Source organism: Vicugna pacos, unplaced genomic scaffold (assembly GCF_048564905.1).
Source record: "Vicugna pacos unplaced genomic scaffold, VicPac4 scaffold_146, whole genome shotgun sequence".
In the NCBI taxonomy this organism is placed as follows: domain Eukaryota; kingdom Metazoa; phylum Chordata; class Mammalia; order Artiodactyla; family Camelidae; genus Vicugna; species Vicugna pacos.
Window position 1 is genome coordinate 83,507 of NW_027328826.1, and position 22,147 is coordinate 105,653.

The following is a 22,147-nucleotide window of genomic DNA, read 5'->3' on the forward strand; positions in this document are numbered from 1 at the left end:
CCTTTCCACCTGAGAGGGGGTGACAACTTCCCTGCTGATTAAAGGCAAGAACTTTTTGCTTTATGCTGTTAACCTTAGGCGGGGAGACTGGGGGATCTTCATATATAATTTTAAATTTGGTTCACTCTGCATTTGGTCTTTGGTCTCTGTATAATTTTGAGAAACTCTTTATGAGTGATCATTCTTTGATCTGATTGAACAGGTTCCAGGGGGAAGGACCAAGACTGTCCCATCAGCCATTCTATGTGTCTTGTCCTGGGACCCAGTGGATGCTCAGCATGTAAGTGAACCGACAGGAGTGAGTGAAGAGATGGGAGCATCTCATTATTGTGGCGGATCTCTGTCCAATGCCTTGAGATTTGGGGAAGGGTTTACGAGTGCAGAAGGGAGAGGTCAGGTCCTCTGTGCTTTTCCTGAGTGCCCTGGCCTTACCCATTCCCCCAGCCCCCTCTGGGCAGCCAAGCCAAGGAGCTGGGCCACCAGGGGTTGTGCTGATCAATAATCCACCTTCATCCCAATTCCGGGGGTAGGTACACATGGTTGTAGACACTGGAGTCAGGTCCTTGGAGGAATTCCTCACCGAACTATGTTTTGGACCTTTTATTTTTCTCTAGAACCTCCAGCTGAAGAAGATTGTTTTAGACACATGAAAGTTGAGGACACCTTCTGTCCCCTCACAACCCAGGTGGGGCTGGGAGTCTGCTGTTTCTATAGCCGGTGGGCTCGTGTTGATTTGGGCATCCCTGTGCCTGAATTCCTGCAGTACACTCGGTGGTAAGGTTGGGGGTGCCTGGCAGGGAGGGAAGCGGGTTGGGAGACTGTACAGCTGGGCTGATGTTAACCTGGGGTGAGCGGGAGCTTGCTGATGCATGGCATCTCGGGGCAGGGAACTCTCCACACTCAAGAGGGGTTCCCACTCCCGCAGGGTCCCTTTGATCAGGGTGCTGGGCTGTCAGGGGACCACAGGGGTCCCAGTGAGGATTAGGGTGCCTTCAGGCAATGGGAAGTGTGGGGTCCAGTGGCAATTGAATTAACTGTGCACCCAAACCCAGCCCCCACCTCTTTCAGCCTGTTTCCTAATCTGCAAAACTGGAATGTTATTAAACATCTCGCGGGGTCATTGATGGGCTGGGACAGACTACACAGTCAGGAGCTGGAATTCTTCTGTCCCCTGATTGTTTGCCTTCTTTCTGACTATTTGCTCTCACAAGCTCAGTCTCTCTGTCTCTCGCTCTTTCACTTCTAAGTTTCTCTCATGCTCTGGTTTCATTTGATTTCCAACCACCGCCCCTCCCCTCCGCCAAACTCCAGATGAGTGAACTTGATTTCTATGTGTCAGTTCCAAATTCCCAGGAAAGATGCTCTGTCACCCTCTGGATCTTCTGTCCAACCCATGAGTTGTGGCCAGATGAGCGAGTCCCTCTGGGACCAGCAGAGGGTCTCTGCCCAGCCCCCAGCCACCACTGTGGGAGCACATAGCTCTCCGTGGAGGAAGTACTGGCTGTGACCTTGTGTCACTAAGTGTGAATTTATGTCTTCTCTTGAACCACCTTCATCCTCCTAAACAAAGATGAAAATTAAACACTCCCGGGATTTGTGTCATGGAACACTCAGGGTGGGGGCTAATGGGGCTGGAATTTCTGCTGTATTTAAGGGGCTACAGTGAATCCCCAACGAGAGCCTGCAAAGGGAACAGCACCAGCCCCACCCGGCACTTAGGGCGCTGAGTCTGCGTGACGTTGAGCCAGGCTTCTGACCACAGCTCAGGGGTCTGGTCTGACCAGTTAGCCTTTGAAACCAACCAGCTTTGGATTCCTCAATCCCACCCTGAGGTTTTACCTGAACCATCAGCTTCTGTATCTCTGAAGACAGATGCTGAGGACCCTTCACGTAAGCCGTTCGCACAACCCTGTTCAGGCCTTTGTGCTGCACGGTCTGCCCGGCGAGCTGACCGAGGTTGGTATTTTACTGATGTTAGAAGTAGTCTGGTTTCCCGATGTACTGTTTCACTGAACAAGCAACAGAAGCCACTTCTCGCTGATAAAAGCAGAAAAGGGACATAATGAAAAGATACTGGGAGGGTGTGTGGAGTGGCCAGGACCGGAGCCAACCCAGGAGCTGTAGGAGGTGTTAGGGAGCCCCAGGCACCAGGCTGGGAGGGGTGCTACCGGGCCCCCTGCCACCCCAGAAGGGACCCCCCTCCACCCGACCCTCCACCTCACTCACTGCAGGTTCATGTCCCGGCAGGGCCAGGTCACACTGAAGCCACCAGCACACACCTCAGTTGGGGAGCTGGCCCCGTCTGAGCTGCGGGCGTGCCTGGTGTGGGGAGAGGCCCAGTTAGAGGAAGGCAGTTCTCCTACTGTTCCGAGTTAAGGTGCAAGTCAGTGCCCATCACTCAGGAGAGCCAGGCTGGACGGACCTCATTGTGGTGACTAGGCTGTCTGAGTTCACTTATTACTTTCTACGTTTGAAGGCCCTGGAGGGAGAAAAAGTGAAGGTTCTAGTACTTATTTTGTGTTTCCCACGTACCAGGTGTGGTAAGCAAGCCACTTCAGACAAGGCCCAGAGCAACCACGTAAATAGGCCATGGAGCAAGTCGTGCAGTCAGGCCTCTGTGGTCCCGAAACCCGGGTCCCCATCCGCTCCATAGTTACCAGTGGAAACTAGGGGGATTTATGGGACTGTGTGCTCCTGTGGGGGCTGGGATATGTGTGTTTAAGTCCACATCTTCAGAAACTCGGCTAGAACCACAGCCACTGATTGCACGGTGGCAGAGGAAGGGAGGATTCCAGCCTCTGGTCCAGCTCGTGTGGAGCTCAGAAGTTCTTCCTCCTGTCCTGAAAATAACACCAGATCTGAGGGAGCTGCAAACCCACTGCTCTTCTTAGATCCCAGAAGACTGAGAGGGAAAGCTGCTCCCAACTCAGAGAGGTTGCAAAGGGAACAGCGGGCAGGCTTGGAGAGTCACAGCTCCCAAGGCAGAACCTGCTTTTGTAAGAACCCTGGGGGCAGGCAGATTTAACAGGTCCCTGAGGCCAGCAGGAGGCTCAGTGTGGGGAAATCAGAGTGTGACAAGTCCAGGGGGCCAGTCAGAGGGGCCCCATGCTCTTTTTCATGTATTTTACATCCAGGACCATGTCCTGTTCTCAGAATGAAGGTCAGAGGATAACTCCTCATGCTTCCTGCCTGGAGAGGAGAAAATAACTGTATTGAAATACACCCAGAACATTCTGTTTCATTGGGGGAAGTTGTTTTTTGTTTGTTTTTTTAATGAGAAATTATTTTACCAGAGCCTAACCAACCTGGGAGAAGGGAAATCCCTTCTGTGTCACCCAAATTGGGGTGGGGGGAAAGAGACACACTTGTGGAGGTCACAGCTCAGGGCACAGGCTCAATGAGAACTAATCACAGGACTGCAGATGCCCTGCTCTGTCCCGCTCCCCCAACACCTTACCTCCATGTCAGTAGGGCCCGTGTGTAATAACAGGAATAATACTAACAGAAGTAAATGTCTCAGGAGTGTCTAGGGAAAACCCAAAGACAGCGGGGAGATGAAAACAAGGACACACAGGCTGTTTTAGCCTCTCACACCAATAGCTGTAGCAAACTACACACAGCCCAGCCCCAGTAGATAAACAGACAACCTCACAGAAGAAATTATTTATTTTGGTTCTCTTACCCAGTGCATTCCATGGTGCATCCTCGCCTAGAATTGAGTGGAAGCAAGTCCATCTCAGAAGGGACATAACTGAAGAGGGATGGCTTCCCAGACTCTGAGGGGCAGAGAGAGCACCAGCCTGGGTTAGAGAAAGGTGAGGGGTGGGGTAGGGTGTGGGCTGCCTTCTTCCCCATATAAGGAACCTTCCTGAGGCCAGCACAGTAGGAGGGAGGGCCATGGGGTGGAAGCAGCCAGACTTCATCCTGAGAACTGTTGGGATGCCTCAAAGGGACCATTCAGGTGCCCAAACTGGGCCCTGATTGAGGGAGCCAGTCGGTCTGACTCAGAGCCCAGGACTGAGGTGGGCTCACAGCAGGCCGGTATTACTTGGCCGGATCCATTTCACTTCTCCGAAGCCCTGTGTAAAACATGAAGCGTGGACGGCCTGGTGAGCACAGCTCTGCCCTCAAGACCGGTTTCAACTCCTCTCTTCCCAGAGAACAGCATCTCTGAACCCGTCCTGGGTGACCTCACAGAGATCACCCTAGTGGCCCAGGCTAGTGACCGGGAACATGTACCTTCCTGCAGGCAACCCCTGACGTCCACTGATGCATCATATACTGGCAAAGAGTGAGTCACTGTGCATTGGTCTAACAGCAGAGACTCTGCCAAAGGCCCAAGAGGTGGTGTGTGGGACATGCAGGGGTGCAGGAGTGTAAGCAGTGCAAAAGTGTAACTGGTGACAGGGGTGCAGGGGCTGTGGAGGGCGCAGGCATTTCAGGGGATGTGGGGGTGGAGGGATGCAGAATTGCAGAGAGTAGCAGGGGTGCAGAGGTGCAGGGAGTGTAGGGATGCAGGGAGGTGCTCAGGGACCTGGCCAGGATAAGAAGGCAAGTGCACATCCTTGCAGTCAGCCTGACCCCGGTAGGCTATTGCAATGCTTTTGGGCTGCGGCGGCGGCGGTGGCGGTTGGGAGGCTGCCCGGGCAAGCCGATCGATTTCTTCTCTTCCCTGCAGCCTGGCCTGGGGTGGGGCTTGGCCGCCGGAGATTCGCCAGATGTTGCACTCCAGGTAAGCTTGCTCCTGGTAAGTGGGGCGGTTAGGTCAGAAGGCAGTGGCAGCGGCAGAGGGGCGGAGCGGGTCTACCCCTGGTGAACGGGTGGAATAGCTGCCTTGTCCCGGCTGCTGGGCCTGGGAGCGGCCTCTTCTTCCCCAGGTCGCCGGACACTCCTGTCCCACTCAGCTTGCTGAGTGCGGAGTGGGGGCGGGGCCGTTAAGGTGCGGGACCCACGGGGGGAGGGAGGCTGCCGCGGGGGAGCCGATCAATTCGCTCCGCTCTCCCCAGAGGCGGAGCCAGGGGCGGCTTCTGCTGCCCTAGAGGCGGGACGCGGGTCTCCAGATGAGCTTGCTCCTGGGAGGCGGCGGCGGAGGCGGCAGGGGCAGGGGATGTGTTCCAGGGAGTTGCTCCATTTCTTCTCTCCCCCACGGCCTGGCTTGGGGGCGACGTCTGCCGCCGGAGATTTGCCTCAGGTCCGACTCCAGGTGAGCTTGCTCCTGGGAGATGGGTGCGGTGCGGTCAGGGGGCTGGTAAGGTGGTGGCTGCAGGCATAGGGAGGCTGCCCCGGAGGAGACTGTGGATTAGCTCCATGTCTGCACCGCGTGGCCTGAAGGCGGCCTCTGCTGCTCCAGGTCCCGGGACACCCCTGTCCCACTTTGCCTGCTGGGGGCGGGAGGCAGGGTAGTCAGGGTGCAGGGGTGGCGGTGGTCGGGGGCCTGCAGCGGGGGAGCGGACCATTTGCTCCCATCTTCCCCGCGTCTTGTCCTGGGGGCGGTCGCTGTTGCCCTGTGTTATGAGACGCGTGTATCCTAGTCGGCCTGACCCCGGGAGTTGGACTTGGTACTTTGGGGGTGGTGGCAGCAGCGGCAGGTTTTCCCATGGAACTTGTCCATTTGCTCCCACTTCCCCCCATGGTTTGCCCTGGGGGCGGTCCCTGTTGTCCCAAGTTCGTCGGACGTCCATCTCCAGGTCAGCCTGCTCCCTAGAGGAGGCCACTGTGAGGTCATGGGCAAGAGTGGTGGCTGCTGCGGGGGTAGGGGCTGCCTTGGGGAGCTGGTGGATTGGCTCCCGTCTCCCCGATGGCCTGGTGTGGGAGTGGCCTCTCCTGCCCCAGGTCACCAGACGCACCTGTCCCACTCAGCCTGCTGGGGGAGGGGCGCCCTGGGCGGTGCCTTTAAGGTGCGGGGGTGGCGATGGCGGGGGTAGAAGACCTGCAGCGCGGAGCCTGTCAATTTGCTCTCCTCTTCCCCGTGACCAATCCTGGGGGCGTCCTCTGCTGCCCAAGAAGCCGGATGCCCGTCTCCAGGTCAGCTTGCTCCTGGGAGACGGGCCCGATGTGGTCGAGGGGCAGAGGCAGTTGCGACGGCCGGCTGCCCCGCCTAATGGGGCCACTTCTTCTCCTCTCCCCTGACCTGGCCTGGGGACGTCCTCTCTGGCGCAAGATTCGCCTGACACCCCACACCTGGTCTGACTGCTCCTGGAAGGTGGGCGCGGTGAGATCAGGAGGTGGAGAGGACAGGGGCTGCCCCTGGAGAGCTGGAGGATAAGCTCCAATCTCTCTGCAGGCCTGACGTGGGGGCGGCCTCTGCTGCCCCTCGTTCCCAGGTCACACTTCTTCGGGTCATATTTCCCCGGGGTTGCGGTAGGGTGCGGGGGCGTCGGGGTGTTGGCGGGGGTATGGAGCCTGCCGCTCGGGAGCTGGGGGTTTAGCTCCCATCTTTTCCGCAGATTGGCCTGAGGGCAGCCTCTGTTGCTCCAGATCGCAAAGCAATTTCTCTGACAGCTTAGCCACCGGAGGTGGGCAGGATGGGCTGAGAGGGCTGAGGCAGCCGCCAAGGCAGCGACGGAGGGGGCTGTCCCTGGCCAGCTGGTCAATTTGTTCCCATCTCAACCTTTGCTGCCCCAGTTTCGCAGAACGCCCTTCTCCAGTTTATTCTTCTCCAGGGAGGTGGGCGCAGTGCATGCAGCCCGAGGTCTGGGCTCTCCCTTGGGAGGGGCAGAACTCTCTTGTTCTCCTTTGTCTTTATTCTTCAGCGAAGTGGTTACTGGACGCAATTCTTAATTCTGAGAAAGTGTAGCCTGTGTTATGGAAGAGCTGCTGGACAGTGAGGTTTCTGGGTGGATTTTCACATCAGCTGATGCCCCAGGCAGGCAGGAAAGCTATTACTCAGAGCTTCTTAGTCTGGGGTTGGGGATGGCCCCGCCATCCTCGCCATGCTTTTTAAAAATGTGTTACTCCCCTCTTTTTCCTAGGTGACATTTTAGGTTATTGGGTCTCAGATTGCTGGCACACTCATCCCTGTTCTCAGACATCTTTTAAACTTGGGTGAAGTGATAAGTAGGGGAAGATGATTTACTGAAAGGTAAGAATACTTAAATTCGCATTAAAGCTACATTCTGTCAATCTTTCTAAAATGATTTTCCTCTGATTCTAAATCCACGACCTAGTGAATGTTGTACTCCTGTGTAAAATCATTGATCTTCACATCACATTTGTTGAGTGGTCAACGAGATTTGTTAATTAGATTATTCCTGAAAGGAAAAGTTCAGGCTTTTCAGAATTCCTTGTCTGATGTCACCCAGGCAGTCACAGTAGAAGACAGAGCTGATATAAAAATCCCTCAGCTGCCTGAACTGCAAAGCTTCTGGGATTACTGATCCCTGAAATGCAGGTGACTCTTGATGATAATCTGGGGGATGGTTTAAATGATCAGATTCTTCCAGTCCTATAAATGGGTTCCGTGGCCCCAGCCCCGGGAGAACTGGACATAAGGGCCATATCGTGTGTGGTGGGATGGGAAGGCAAGGTGTAAGAGCTGGAATCACTGAGATTCCACACTCGCTAAACACAGACTCCAGAGCCTAATTGTTGTCAGGTTCTGTTCTGGATTTGAGAGTGTGTTCATACATGATTCTTGCCCTTCTGGAGTCACTGCCTGGGTGGAAGTAACCTTTACATAGATCTGTGGAGGATGACATTTAAGTAGATGGGCTGTTATGGTTCTCAATGTGCCCAGGCTTGCTCTTCCAGGCACTCGTGGGACTAACGCGAGTCATGTTATTCACTCATTCACTGATTTATTACCCTTGAATTGATCACTCGTCCCACAGTAAGTGAAACAAGGTAACAGGAAGCTGAGTTTTGTCCCCTCTCCTATCACTGATTGTTTTTCAGTCGGGCGCCCTGCGTATGCATTGTGAAACGGTGGTATTTCGTGCCCAATGGGGCAGCACTGTCAGTTCTGAGAATCAGGGGAGACACATGGGTAGGACAGCACCCTGACACACATGGCACCCCCCATCCCGTGAGACAGAATTGTCGATGCTCAGGTGACCCGATGTAGACTGCGGTGCTAAACCTGAGCATGTTTAGTTATCCTGGTGGCTATGAAAATACAGACTACCAGTCGCTACCTCTGGAGACTCTGAGGGTGTGCACCCCAGGATTCTGCATTTTAAGAAGCACTTTAACGAATCCTGATGAAGAGATCTGAGTGTCCCACGGAGAAACACTGGTGTGCGAGGCACCAATATTGAGGATTCTCAGGGAACGATGTCTTTTTAGGATGGTCCATGGGCCCTCACTTTAGACTTTTGCCTTGGGTTTAATTGTATGTGTTCAGAAGTGATGTCTTTCAATTCCAGTGTATGTCAGCATGCTCTGTGCAGGGATTTACTCTCAGTAGATGGCAAAAACTATGATTCTTCAGGTCACCGAGCTACACTGTGAACGATATTTTATTTTGGTTTTCTTTGTAGCAATGCAGAGTCTCCCGAGAAGAGATTTAGACTCAACAGCTTTGTGTCAGACTTTGGAAGACCGCTGCTGCCCAAGGTGTTCTCTGGCAGTGCAATGACGAATCTAGGTCCCTCTTTCACTGCTACATCAATGAAGTGGACCACTTGGACAAGGCCAAAGCTGGTATCCCTACCATAGCCCTTTACAGTGTTATTCGGCTCCAGGAAGCCATCAGATGCAGCAGGTGTCCAGAGGAGGAGCCGAACTGACTCATGAAATGTGACATCCCCAACTTTATCAACACGGACCAGAACTCTGCCTTTGTGGAAGATGATTTCCTGATTTTGTAACTACCGATTGTTCTAGAAAATAAGCCAGTTGCCCAGAACTCACACAAAGACTTGAATTGAGAAACGTGCTTTCTCAGGTATCTTTCTGAAGATGTGAAGTCTGTCTTTGTATGGAAGGAAGTCCCCTTTCACAAAACTGAATGTGTTTGTGTCTGAGAGAGGGAAATGGAGACAGAAAGACGAAGAAGCAGAAGAGAGCCCCCTCAGAAGAGATCTAGTTAAGGTGAGTTTTTGTGCCTTTAAAAAACATTTGGGGTTTTAGGGGGAACAAAGTATTTACACTGTCTTATTCTCCTCATTGGAAACCTTGGCCCCGTCGTCAGAGTCAGCGGCCTTGAACGGGGGTTGCACGCTGCGTTTCATCTGGCACTGCCACTTCCACGCTCTGCCTTTAGCACGTTGCTTTGCCTGTCAGGGTTGCCACCCTTTTAACTGTAAGGTGAGGAGTCTGGAGTAGATGATCCACCCCAGCTCTGCTGTTTTGCAAATTTCTGATTTCGTATTCGGATGAGTCTGGGATACACCCAGAGCAGTATAAACCAGGCCCTACCTCCTGCCTATTGCTGGGGCATCCCTCAGGTCTGTGCCTTCTACTCAACCCTTTACTGAGCCCAGCTTTGGTCAGGAGCCCAAGTGCCTACCGGGATGGCAGGGGACTTGTCTTTCGTGGTCACGGTGGCCAAGAATTCTATTGGTGTGCTGAAACAACTCTTCTGAGATCCTCCACCCACCCCTGCTCAAACCTAATGACAGCACTACGGTTCCTTTCCTAGGAGGAGAATCAATCCATGGTGCATTTTATGACAATCCTGTCCCCAGGGATGCACGGAAGTTTATCAGCTGAGTGAGGGGAGGTGCCTCTGTGTCCCTGTATCTCTGTCTGCTGACAGTTCGCTGCCACCGGCTACTGAACAAGAAAAGTGCTATTCACCATGTTGTGTGTTTTCCAAATGTGTAGGTGATGGTCTTGTGGCTCGTGCGTGGGCTTTGATTTGGGATGGTGAAGGGCTTATAAATACCTCATCAACATGTATTCGAGGTGGCCTGGTGCCACACAGATTTGATTCATGAAGGCATCAAGCCTGCACACTGGTTTGGAAACAACTTGGTTTTGATCATTCACACTGCGTGCATGACTCGCTGCTAATCTCTGGGTGGTTTTTTCATTTCAGATTTATTCACCCCATGTCTTGCTTAAGCTGAAAAATACATTTATTTCACCAGAATATTCTCTGATTCTTTGTTTACACACATCCAGTTTTTTTAATTCCTTTAAAAATGATTCTGTGTTTATAATGCCTCCTAATTTCTATCATCTCTATGTTGCCAGTGGCCTGAGACATGCACCAGATTTGATGCCGGAACAGTTCCACCAAAAGAAATCCCTTTGCCGTAATATCTTTTGAGGAAAATATTATTCTTTAAGGCTCTAACAGTAAATCGTAGAAGAAAGCATGGAACATTTCTTGTAGTTAATACATGTTCATGCGAAAAGAAATGATATTTTCATTAAACAATGTTGATTTTAATAACTTTTACAAATGTGAACATTATTATTCATAATTTAAGTAACCAGATAAAACCACAGTTATTTATTATGAAGATTGAAAACTATTTACATGGTCTCTTAATTAGAAGTAGCTTTATTAGAAGACTGAAGGGTATTTAAAAGATGGAAAAATACCCATGATGACACCATCATTTTTATTAACTAAATATCAAGAACTGTGCGGGGATAAGATTTAACCCTCTGCAAACTGCCAAGTTAGCATGAGGTAGTTTGTGGATGCTGCCAGAGGACAGGACACTCCCCCAGGATCAGAGACAAAGGACTTCCTGCCAGCACAGCAGGCAGCCTGTGGTTCAAGTTCATATTGGTTCCTGAGTTCCTTTCCTATTGCTGTTGTAACAAAGGACCACAGACTCAGTGGCTTAAAGCAATACACATTCATCTTCTCACTGTTCTAGGGTGCAGTAGTGCAAAGTCAATGTCAGTGGGCTACAACCAACGAGTGGCCAAGGCTAAGTTCCACACCGAGGCTCTTGGGAGGGATTCGTCATCCTACCTTTCCCAGCTTGCAGAGGTGCTCACACTCCTTGGCCCAGGGCCCTGTGTCACTGTGACCTCTGCTGCCACTTTACATCTCTGTCTCTGACTATATAGATATAGAGGAAGAGTCTTCTACATCTGGTATGGACCCTTTTTCTTACATGGACATTGTATCCCTATTTATGTGCAGATGAAAACCCCTTCCCTCCAGGGTGCGGTGGCATCAGCTCACAAGATGACCACTCTGGGCTTTAAGTGTCCTCTTTGTATTGTCATCAGGGAACTTCTCTCTCCATAGTTAGCTCTGTGTTACTTTGTTGTTATATTTTACCCAGAATTACTGAAAGTTTTACTTATAAGGGATCCTAATTAGCTCTGTTTACCTGTTTCCAGAGCTGAAAGCTTCAGTTCTAGAGTATCAGTTTGACTTTTCCTAAAAATACATTCCAGTATATTTCTCTGGTGAAAGTCTCTACCCTGTTATCTATTGTCCCATCATTTCCTTATTTTCTTGAATATATTAAAAGTATTTTATAGCCTTTATTGGTAACTCTGATGCCTACATCACCTGGGGTTTGCATCCTTTGTCTAATGCTCCTTATTCTCATGTTATCTGTCATATAGTCTGGACATGTTGCATGTCTAGAAATTCTTTATTACATGGCAGACATTGCAAATGAAAAATCCATGTTATCTTCCGTGAGAGCTTTTCTACCTTCCCGTTAGGCAGACAGTGTGAGGGACTGATCATGTCACTCCAATCAGGCGCTGAGGTGGATCAGGACTAAAGTGCCTTTTTTCTTAAAACAGCTTTGAGGTATACTTGGCAAAATAATTTTCACACGTTTAAAGTGTACAGCTTAATACGTTTTGACGTAAGTATATCCCCAAGGAACCATGACCACACTCAAGACAGTGAACATACCCATCACCCACAAAGCTTCTCTCCTGACTTTTGTTGTCCCTCCCTCCCTCCCCGTCTCTTCCCCTGGGAACCATTGATCTGCTTTCTATCACAACATAGTGGTTTGCATTTTCAAGATCCTTATATGAATGGATTCATGCAGTATCTACTCTATGTTGTCTGACTTCTTTCATTCAGTGTAATTATTTTGAGAATCATCTGTGTTGCTGTATTAATAGCTTGTTTGTCTTATAGTAGAGTATTGTTTAGTGCTGAGTTTTTACTGAAGAGTTTATTGTGAGCAGTGTTTGTATAGACCATCATTTCTTTCTGCATTTACTTCTTGATGGATGCATGGGTTATTTACAACTTGTGCTATTATAAATAAAATAGCAGTGAATGTTTGGTTACAAGTCTTTGTATGGACATATGCTTTTCCTTTCTAAAGCACCAGATGAGGAATGTCTGGATTATATGGTACACAGGTGTTTACCTTTTTAAAAGAATCTGTTAAAGACTTTTCCAAAATGGTTGTACTATTGTAAATTCCTCGTGGTGTGTATCAGTTCTGGTTGCTCTACTTCCTTGCCAGCACCTTGTAAGGTCAGTCTTTCTAACTGTATTCATTCTAGTATGTATGTGAACTAGTATCTCACTGTGGTTTTTAAAAGCATTTCTCTAATGACTAATGACACCTTTAATCAGCATCTTTTCATATGCTTATTATCCATCTGGATATCTTTACTGAAGTGTGTTTTCTGGCCTCATTCATTCAGGTGTTTGAATTATTATTGAATTTTGAGACCTCTTTATTCTGGATCAGATACAAAGAGAGACCATTATCAGATATATGATCTGCAAATAGCTTCTGTCTATGGCTTGTCTTTTCATTTGCTTAGCAGTGTTTAGAAGAGCATTGAAGAGTCTTCATGTTCATAAAGTTCACTCTATCAGTTTCTTTTTAAAATAGATGATACTTTTGGTGTCATAGCAAAGAAAAATTTGCCAAACCCAAGGCCATAAAGCTTAAGCCTATGCTTGTTCTCCTAGCTGTTTTATAGTTTTAGATTTCCTATTAAGATCTATGATCCATTTTGAGGTAAATTTTGTATATTTTGTGAGGTGTGAATCAAAGTTCATTTTTTTTTTTTGCGTATCACTATCTAATTGTTCCAGCACTACATGCTGAAAAGATCCTTTCTCCACAGCATCCTTTTTGAGAATCAATTGTCTGTATAAGTCTTGGTTTAGTTCTGAACATTCTATTGTGTTCCATTATTCTATTTTCCTGTTTTACACCAACACCATAATTTCTGATTACTGTAGCTTTATAAAAAAAAAGTTTGAAAATCAGATAGTGCAAGTCTTCCAACATTGTTTTTCTTGTTCAAAGTTGTTTTGGATTTTTGGGATCCTTTGAATTTTTATATGAATTATAGAATAAGTTTTTAAATTCCTTACATCCTGTTCTGCCAAAATTCCACCCATGTCTTTGGCCGTCTCCAGAGCCACATTTTCTGAAGAAGTCTCTCTAGATCCCAGGTGAAAGGAATTTCTCTTTCGTCTGTGCTCAAATCACATTTGATATTATTTGATTCCATTTAATCATATTTGCCTGTATGTACTTGTCTGATCTTTCCAGCCATTTAGTAAATCTCAAAAGATTAGGAATCTTGACTTGGTTCCCTCTGTGTGCTGAGAAACTAGTTCTATGCTTTGCAGGAGTGAGCCCTGCAGTAAGAGGTATCTGCAGCACACATCTAGCTCATTGCTTGAATATTGTCAAGGAATTCTGCAGATTTAGAATTGTTTATTGATTGTTGTCTCCAAGACGGCTCAGTCTTTTTTATTTCTATTGCTACTGCTGCAGTTTCAAAGAACAATGGGCTAGTTATTTTGCAAATATCAAATCATACTCTAATTGTGTTGTCACGCAAATTATGTGCTGCTGTGTCTTAACAACCTGCTTAGTGTTCACAGGCTCCTTCACTCATGGAAAATTTGGGAGAATGTCATATCCTTAGAGATAGCAATGCTGTCTTTGGCGACCTGAGCAGCAGTATCTGAATTCACTCCTGCTATTTTTCCAGTGTCCCCTCTAGACCTCCTCCAGCCCTCCATGGGGGGCCCTGCAGTTCTGCCCTAGAAAAGCCTGTTGCTTCTCAGGAAGACTTCCCTATGAAACATAATCATGTCCTTCTTGTGGGGACATTCAGTCCAGAGACCTGAAAGCAGGGGAAAATGTTCAGCCTGCTTTTGGTAGAACCTAAATTCTTCCATACTTGTTAGAAGCAATTTCAATGAGGAAACTGTTTTGGCATCTAACAAATCAGCAGAAATGACTGATGAGGAAGATCAGCTTCCCCATCCCACTCAGTCGTCATGTTGATGTGACACACACATTGGCAAACATTTTCCCCTGTGAGCAACGTAAAGTTCAAGACGTTATGAATGGCTTTTTATTTTTATTTCTTAGTCTTTCCACATTCACTGTGTCTCGTGAGATTATATGAATCCTGCTTATTTTCAGCCCAGCACTAAACTTTTTAAAAGGATCACGTGTTTAAAAGGCTAGTGGACAATTTTTTAGAAGACAGAAATCCTTAGATTTTGGTCCCAGAGTTGAATCTTGGTTAGTGGTGAATGAAAATTCCCGTTAAAATTTTAAATTCAGTGATATAAAGTCTTAAAAATAGTTAAATATTAGTCAATTTCATTAAACACTATAAGAGTTATTTACCTTTAAGCCTGTTTCTGGGGCAATTTTGCAATGATTCCCTCCCTTTATCGATTCCCTCTTTATCAGAATCCTTGAGAGGCCCCTGTCATCATTGTCAGTATCATCATTATCATCATGGAACTGATTCTTCTGGAAGATTCTAGGAAAATAAAGAGATGGACGGGATTATGTGTAGGTCAGTGTGTGCATGTACAATAAGAACAGCTGTCAGGCATTAGATGCAAGATACCCATTTCATTTAGGGGAGAATGTGGTCATGAAATCCTGATGTGGTGAATGAAGGAAGCGGTGGGAACAGGATAGTCAATGCAAAGGAGGAGGAAGTGAGTGAGTTGGAGAGCATAGATCCTTGGTTAGTTGATCAGCACATTGGTAAGAATGAGGGGAGTGTGATGGCAGAATCATGTCCCTCCCCGGCCACAGGGTAGCCACCTGTGACATGTTACTGTACATGGCAAAAGGGATGACAGATATTTTAGGATTAAAAATCTTAGAGGATTTCTGTCTCCTAAATTGTCTATTAGTTAGCCTTTAAACCCATGATACATTATTATAGATTAGTGCAGGGGCACAAATAAAAAGGATTCATATAATTTCACCAGACAAACTGAATGTAGAAAGGATAAGGAAGAAAAACAAAAAGTCACTTATAAGTGCCTTGAACCATAAATTGCTCATGAGGAAATGTTACACAAGGTGAATGTCACAGCCACATACATACTGCCTGAGTGGGATGGGACAAGGGGATCCTGAGATGAGACAATAGGGTGAGTAGTCTGGATTGTCCAGGTGGGCTGAATGTAATCACAGGGGTCCTTAAAATGGAGGATATTTCCCAGCTGAGTTTAAAATCAGAGGGAGGTGTAGCGATGGAGCAATGTTCAGAAAGGCTGCTGACCATGAAAATGGAGGAAGTTGAGGGGCACAAGCTAAGGAAGGTGGGTGACCTCTGTAAACTGGAAAAAAAAAGGAAACATTCTCTTCTAGACCCTCTAGAAGGAAGGAACCCTGCTGGTATCTTGAATTTATCCCAATGAGAACTGTGTTGGATCTCTGACATCCACAGCCATAAGCTGATAAGTCTGTGCTGGTTTAAGCTATTAAGCTTAATGGAATTTGTTACAGTGGTAATAGGAAAATAACATAGTGAGCGGTAGTGTAAGGGATTAAAGGTCTAGGATGGGGTGTGGAGAGAATTCTGACATTTACACCTAAAAAACAACCAGGTGAAGTGGGAAGGTGTTTTAAGGAAGTCCTACCTGGCAGGGCTGTCAAGCAGACTGGAGTGAGCGAATCCTTGGAGTTAGAGGAATCAGTTAAACCTCTACAAGGAAAATAAGAAATAAAATGTAGCAGGGCTTCAGTGTTAGTAGATGTAGGAATGGAAATGGGCAGAGAGATATAAACATTATTTTGAAATTAGCTACAGGTTTGATGACTGCATGTTTGGGAGAGTTAGCCGATGTGTGGACTGAATGCATCCCCTCAAAATCCATATGTCGAAACCTCATCTCCCAGGTTGATGATATAAGGATGCGGGGCCTTTGGGAGGTGATTAGTAGGATAAAATGAGGTCATGAGAGTATTGCCCTCATGAATGGTATTAGTGTTCTTATACAGGGCCCCAAAGTGCTTGCTTCTCTCTCCTCTCTGGGCCATGAAGATAGTGGGAAGACAGCCATCTTCGAGCTGGCAATCCTCTCCCAGATACATTGACCTTGAAAGCCTCAGCCTCCAAACCATAAGGAATATGCTGGTTGTTTAAGCCACCCGACACACGGTAATTTGTTACAGAATCCCAGACTGACGAAGACAGTGGAGAATGCCACTGCGTTTGGCACTGATTGCCTGGAGAATGCTGAAACCCAGGGAAGTGGGCAGCACAGACGTTTACTCATTTAATCCTGCCAACACTGTAGGGGATAGAGTCTACATTTTCCTCGCTATTTAAAAGGTAAGGAAAAAGAGGCACAAATAATAACAATGACAATGACAACAACAACAACAACAGCAACAATAATTTGTCCAAGATTCACACAGAACTCCCTGGAGGGAGAGTGAGAATTAATACTTATGCAGGCTGGCCCCAGAGCCCCTGCTCATAACTACTAAGTCAGATCACCTTGCTTATTTAGATCAGTTTTTTTTCAACTGTGATATGAGTGTACTGTGTCCAGTAACTTATAATTTCAAAATACCTCACTGTAAGGGAAACATTAGTTGCAGGCATTACAACCCACAGAAAGCTAGACATACAAAAATAACTTGTTAGGGCAAGATAACCAATAATGTTTTTAAATATTATACCTGCTGACCCTTTGCAATAAAGTGTTTATTTATAATTCTGTCTGGCTACAGAATAACATCATAATCCTGCATGTGGCTGGTGGCTCCCGTGTTGGACAGCACGGGTCTAGAGAATTTAAATGACTTGCCCAGCCTTGCCCAGGAAGCTCATGGTGGGATCAGAGCTATAGTCTGGGACTGTTCCTTCCTATCCAACAATTCCCTCATGGAAGTTTAGAAGCTTCTCCTTTGGTGCCCAGCTGTCTATCCGTACTTATGACATCTTGTCAGGTGCCCCGGCCTGCTCCTGAACATCAGCCAGAACCCACTTCTGCTCTTTTTCGGCCAGGTAATACCTTCTAGCAACTTCCATTGCCTTCTTGGCATCAGTTTTTACATGGAAGGGTAGTGGCTAGAGAAGGAAATGTGTCCACATGACAGGTTTTTCATAAATATAGTAGGAGTGGTCAAGAGAAGAAAACCTCAGGAATACGAGTGGAAGCAGGTCATTTAATATACCAAATGCGTACTTTCAATGTATGTTTGTGTTTCCGAGTCCACGCTTGTTCTACTCGTGCATTATAGGCCAACACATCAGGAGACAAGGATTTGGGGCAAGAAATAGCGGCTTTAATTTGTAAAGCCAGCGGAGAAGATGGTAGACCAATGTCCTGGAGAACCATCATCCCAAGTCAGAATTCAGGCTCTTCTTATATTAAAAAGGGGAAGCGGGAATGCTTGGTTGTTGCAAACTTGGTGTATGAATTCTTTGTTGTTAGAATCCTTTGTTCTTGCAGCTCTTCACCTGGGTCAGATCCGTGTAAACCTCCAACAAGCAAATGTTATTTTCTATTCTGTATCTTGTTATCTTTATACGAATGGAAAAGTGATAATATCCTTCAAAGTCAGAGCCTTGAGAATAGGGTCTCCTGTATATTTCAGGATCTAGGCAACATTGTTTCACAAAAGGTGCAGAAACAGCAAGACTAAGCCTAGGAAACAGGGCACATGTTTAAAGTCAAAGGAACAGATCTAATATGGAGTCAGATTTGTTCTTTCCTATTTCAGTAGTGCCATGGAGAAGGCACTGTGGGCAGCTTTCTGTAGGGTCCTGGAGGCTTTCTCTCTCAGCCTCTGTGCGCCTCTATTGAAAACCCGTCATCGCTATCTGGCCTGCTGGAAAACCAGTCCGCCTGTTTTGCCCTGAAGTTGTGTTCTGTTTATAACTCATCTCTACTCCTTGGAAAACAACTCAATAAAAACTCAGTTGGTTTCCCACCAGCCCTGAGCAGGGGTGAGGGATAGCATGTTATTATTTTATTAAAAAAATATATAAAAGAGTTTTAAAACAGCACTGGGCACATAGGAGAGAGACAATCAATGCTTCCTGGCTTAAATCGAAAATGATGACTCAGTGAGTCTATGGCTGCTGTATTTGCTGAGCTAGTTACTCCTTTGCTCCATTACACATTTATTTTAACTGAAAAAGAAATATATGCATATGGTTAAAAAAATTCAAACAGAGCAAAAAATACTCAAGTGAAAGAAGTTTTCCCTCATCCTCTGTTCTTACACGCCTCCCTGGAGATGCCAATGTTTACAATCCTTTGTGTGCTTTTCCAGATATGCTATGCAAGTTCCCACCAATGTATGTAAATTCCTTTAAAGTTTTACTTATTTTTAACTTTAAGGGATTTAAATCCTCAAGTGGCTTCTGCCACAGTAATAGAAAAGAAGAAATCTGACTCCATATTAGATCTGTTCCTTTGACTTTAACCCTGTGCTCTGTCTCCTAGGCTTCTTCTTGCTTGTAAAACAATGTTGCCTAGAGCCTAAAATATACAGGAGAGCCTATTCTGAAGGCTCTGACCTTTAAGGGTATTTAACACTTTTCCAATCATATAAAGATAACACGTTGCAGAATAGAAAATAACGTTTGTTTTGTTGGAGGTTTACAGGGATCTGACCCAGGGAGATAGCTGCAAGAACAAAGGATTCTAACAAGAAGGAATTCCTACACCAAGAAGTTTGCAAAAACCAAGCAAATAGGAAAGCAGCCTGAATTCTGACTTGGGGAGATGGTTTTCCAGGACATTAGTTTGCCATCTAGGTCTACAGAAACATGCTATTCCATGCCCCAACACTTGGTCTCCCAACTTACTGGCCTGTCCTGCACTGAGGAGAATGAATTTGGACTCAATAACACTTCTACCTACCTAGCAAGTTGGACACTGGGACTGAGGGCAGCTCTCCCACACACAGGGGCCTACGGTGAGCCCTTGATTATTCCCCGAGGTTGGGGTGTGGTTTACCCAGGAGGGATGGGGACTCTACACCAACACTCAGGCAGTCTGCTCCTTCTGGGGCTCTGACATTTTACCTCCCGCTCCCTGCCAGCCCAACATTTGGGACAGTGGAGCTAAGGCAGAGATCGTGCCTGCCTGTTTCCCAGCGTGTAAAAGGGGAATATGTACTCTTCCCAAGGTAGTTCTGAGAAACAACACCTGCGGGTGCTTGGTTCCCTGAGCAACAGTAAACCTAGCTCCTTGTGGGGGCAACGGGTATGATACCCGTAGGGTTTCTGCAGAGACCTTAGCTGGAGGGCTGGGCCAGGGACGTAAAATATGAGCTGTGGGCAATGACGGGTAAGAGAAGGGTGTATAGGCAGGACTGCTGCCTCCTTCGGGGTGCCACAAGAGGTAAAACGCTTTCTCCCCATCTCTGTTACTCCCCTCCCAATTCCAGATAACTGCCTTCCCTCTGCTCCTCCTGTCCATGTGTCTCCCTCCACTTTTCCCCGCCTCCCCTCCTCCTCCCCTATTCTCCCTCCCTCGGCTCCCCTTCTCTCTCAGGACCCAGAGCGGATCGCTGGCCCTCCTGCGCATGCGCAGTTGCTGCCAGCTGGACCGCGGGTTGGAAGCTCCAGCTCCGAGCCGGGTATCGGCCCCAATGGCTTCTCAGCTCTGTCGCCCTGTAGGCCTTTGGCTACTGCCTGGGGCCGGGGCCTCTGGCTGTGGAAGTGCAAGGTGAGGGGATATCGGGAAAGGGGTGAGGCGGCTGCGGGAGGGCGGTCGGCGTGTCACAGCCCCCCAGGGCGCCAGTCAGCGTGTGTTCAGCTGGATTGCTCGGGCCAGACCCCTCTGCCCGCGCCACCTGCCCCGGCGCACCGGCCACAGCTGCCCAGGGCCAGGTGTGCCCCTGCCGCCTCTTGACCCAGCCGGGCTCCCCTCAGTCCGCGGCTGGCATCCGCTTCCCCTCTCCCGCCGGCGAGTCCTCCCCTCCCGGTCTTCCTCTCCTTGGCCGCCGACCCGTCCCCACCACTGGGCGGGCTGTGTCCCGGGCGGGCGGGGTCTGCACACCCGGACGGGGCGGGCGGCTTGGGCTGGGGCTGGGGCTGGCCTCCGAGCGGGGCTGCAGCCCGCGTCCCCCACCCCGCTCTCCCTGCCCCGCGACCCCGGGGCTGCCTTCCTCTCCCTTTCCCGATCCCTGAGGTCCAGATTAGCGGCGTGGGCGCTGCTCCCCAGGCTGAGAGCCCGCGGCTGTAACTCCCAGCTTCTCCTGGTGGAGTCGGGAAAAGGGAGCGGCAGTGCTGAGGGAGCTTCTGTCTCCTTGATCAGGATTTCTGCCCCAGGTAAGTACCTTGAACACTTTCAGGTGTTATGATGGCGGTGCTTGTTGATGTCACATGTTTTTATACTGAGAGGGATTACAGTGGTGAAAGCAGGGCTTGGTTCAGTTAAAAATGAGCTGAAGGCATGAGGCTGTCTCATCCTCCATCATTCACTCTCCCAGGGTGAAACGTGAGACCGTCGATCTTAAAAAGATACTTATAGTCCCTAACTAGTCCAGCCCAGCTACTGTGTGTTAACAGGAACAGCACAACCTGAGGCGTTGGAGACCCAGGGACATTGCACTCCTAAAGAGCTCCTGGCAAAATCTGGTTTGTTTTGTTTTTTTTTGTTTGTTTGTTTTACTTAAATTGTGGGACAGACTAGTAGTATAGAGGGAAAAATAATTGGCAAGAAGGATTTTTTCATATAACAGCTTTATTGTGATATTGTTCACACACCATGAAGTCCACCCACTTGAATGTTACAATTCAGCAGCTTTTAGCATATTCACATTTGTGCAACCATTATTATTCCAGAACGTTTTCATCACATCAGAAAGACCAGTTGAAATGCATGACCTATCCACCCCTTCCCAGTGGTGGTTCTAAAGAAGTTTCTTGGCTGTTCCTGACCATAAATTAACTTGTTACATTCCATGAAATATCTGGGAGGAATTCTAATCAGAATTGCAATGAATCTGTCTATCAAAGCAGGAAGAATTAATGTCTTTATGGCATAAACTTCTTCTACACATGAATATATCTGGGACCCTATCTTTTCATCTGTCCAGAGCCAGGCCTATGGGAAATCTTGGGTTTGTGAATGATGAGATTCAATACATCATTAGATGCAACTGTAGCCTTTCACTGAAGAGAAAAGTAACCTCGTAGAAGCCAAGTGATTCTCTGATGGTTAGAATGAGAGACCGCCAGTGCTGGAGTATTCGAGTGGACTTGGTGCTTGCAGAGTTCTCCACCACCTACAGCTAAGGGGATTACCGTGTTCTTTTACTTTTTTTTTTATGGCGTTGCTTTTATTTTTACTTATTATATAAAATTATTTTTTATTGAAGTGTTGTAAATTTACCATGTTAGCTTCAGATGTACAGCAGAGATTCAGTTATAAGCTTATGCATATGTATATAAATGTTTTTCAGATTGTTTTTAGTACAACTCATTACAAGAAATTGAAAATAGTACCCTGTGCTATATAGTAGGTCCTTGTCATTTATTTTATATTTATTAATGTGTATCTGTTAATCCTCCCTTTCCTGCCTGCTAACAACAGTTTGCTTTCTATGTCCATGAGTCTATTTCTAGCAGCACCGTTTTTGCTAGCAATATATGCTGGTTGGCTCTTTTCTGTTTCAGTAGTTCCATCTTATGTGTGGGCGTTTTTCTTCTGGTGGGCCTGTGTGTGGTTTGCACACGTGATAATAGAGATCTGTATTTGGGAGAACTCCAGGCCTCGTGTAGTCCCTCGTATGGAGCGCCCACTGAACTGATGCTTGAACTTGGAAAAAAACAGTAAATGTTGGAATTTCCACTATGGTTGAGACTTCCAGGTTTCTATAACCTCTTTAGCCCACCTAAATTTTGGCTGCACCCAATACTGGATAATTTGGTGGAACTTCATGGTATGGTGGTGTAGAGACAGGGCCTTGTATGCTTCTTCTCTTTCTTTTTTCTAACAATCATTTTCCTGGGCCTTCCAGGTACTCCCCCAGAAGGGCCCAGGGCTGGCTTGGTG

The 22,147-nt window shown here is 47.6% G+C and overlaps 2 long non-coding RNA genes across 3 annotated transcripts; both read left to right on the forward strand.

Moving 5' to 3' along the window:
- The first annotated feature begins 200 nt into the window (after window positions 1-200).
- Window positions 201-8,752, forward strand: LOC140695122 (uncharacterized). Its single transcript, XR_012070824.1, has 8 exons — window positions 201-280; window positions 615-774; window positions 3,687-3,815; window positions 4,159-4,291; window positions 4,679-4,732; window positions 5,007-5,203; window positions 6,972-7,081; window positions 8,478-8,752. It is a non-coding gene; the product is annotated as an uncharacterized lncRNA (long non-coding RNA).
- A 4-nt stretch (window positions 8,753-8,756) lies between these two features.
- LOC140695123 (uncharacterized) lies at window positions 8,757-19,713 on the forward strand. 2 transcript variants are annotated; one of them, XR_012070825.1, is made up of 3 exons: window positions 8,757-9,030; window positions 16,296-16,455; window positions 19,533-19,713. It is a non-coding gene; the product is annotated as an uncharacterized lncRNA (long non-coding RNA). The 2 variants fall into 2 exon arrangements; XR_012070826.1 differs by lacking the exon at window positions 19,533-19,713 and adding an exon at window positions 16,860-17,003.
- Window positions 19,714-22,147: the final 2,434 nt, after the last annotated feature.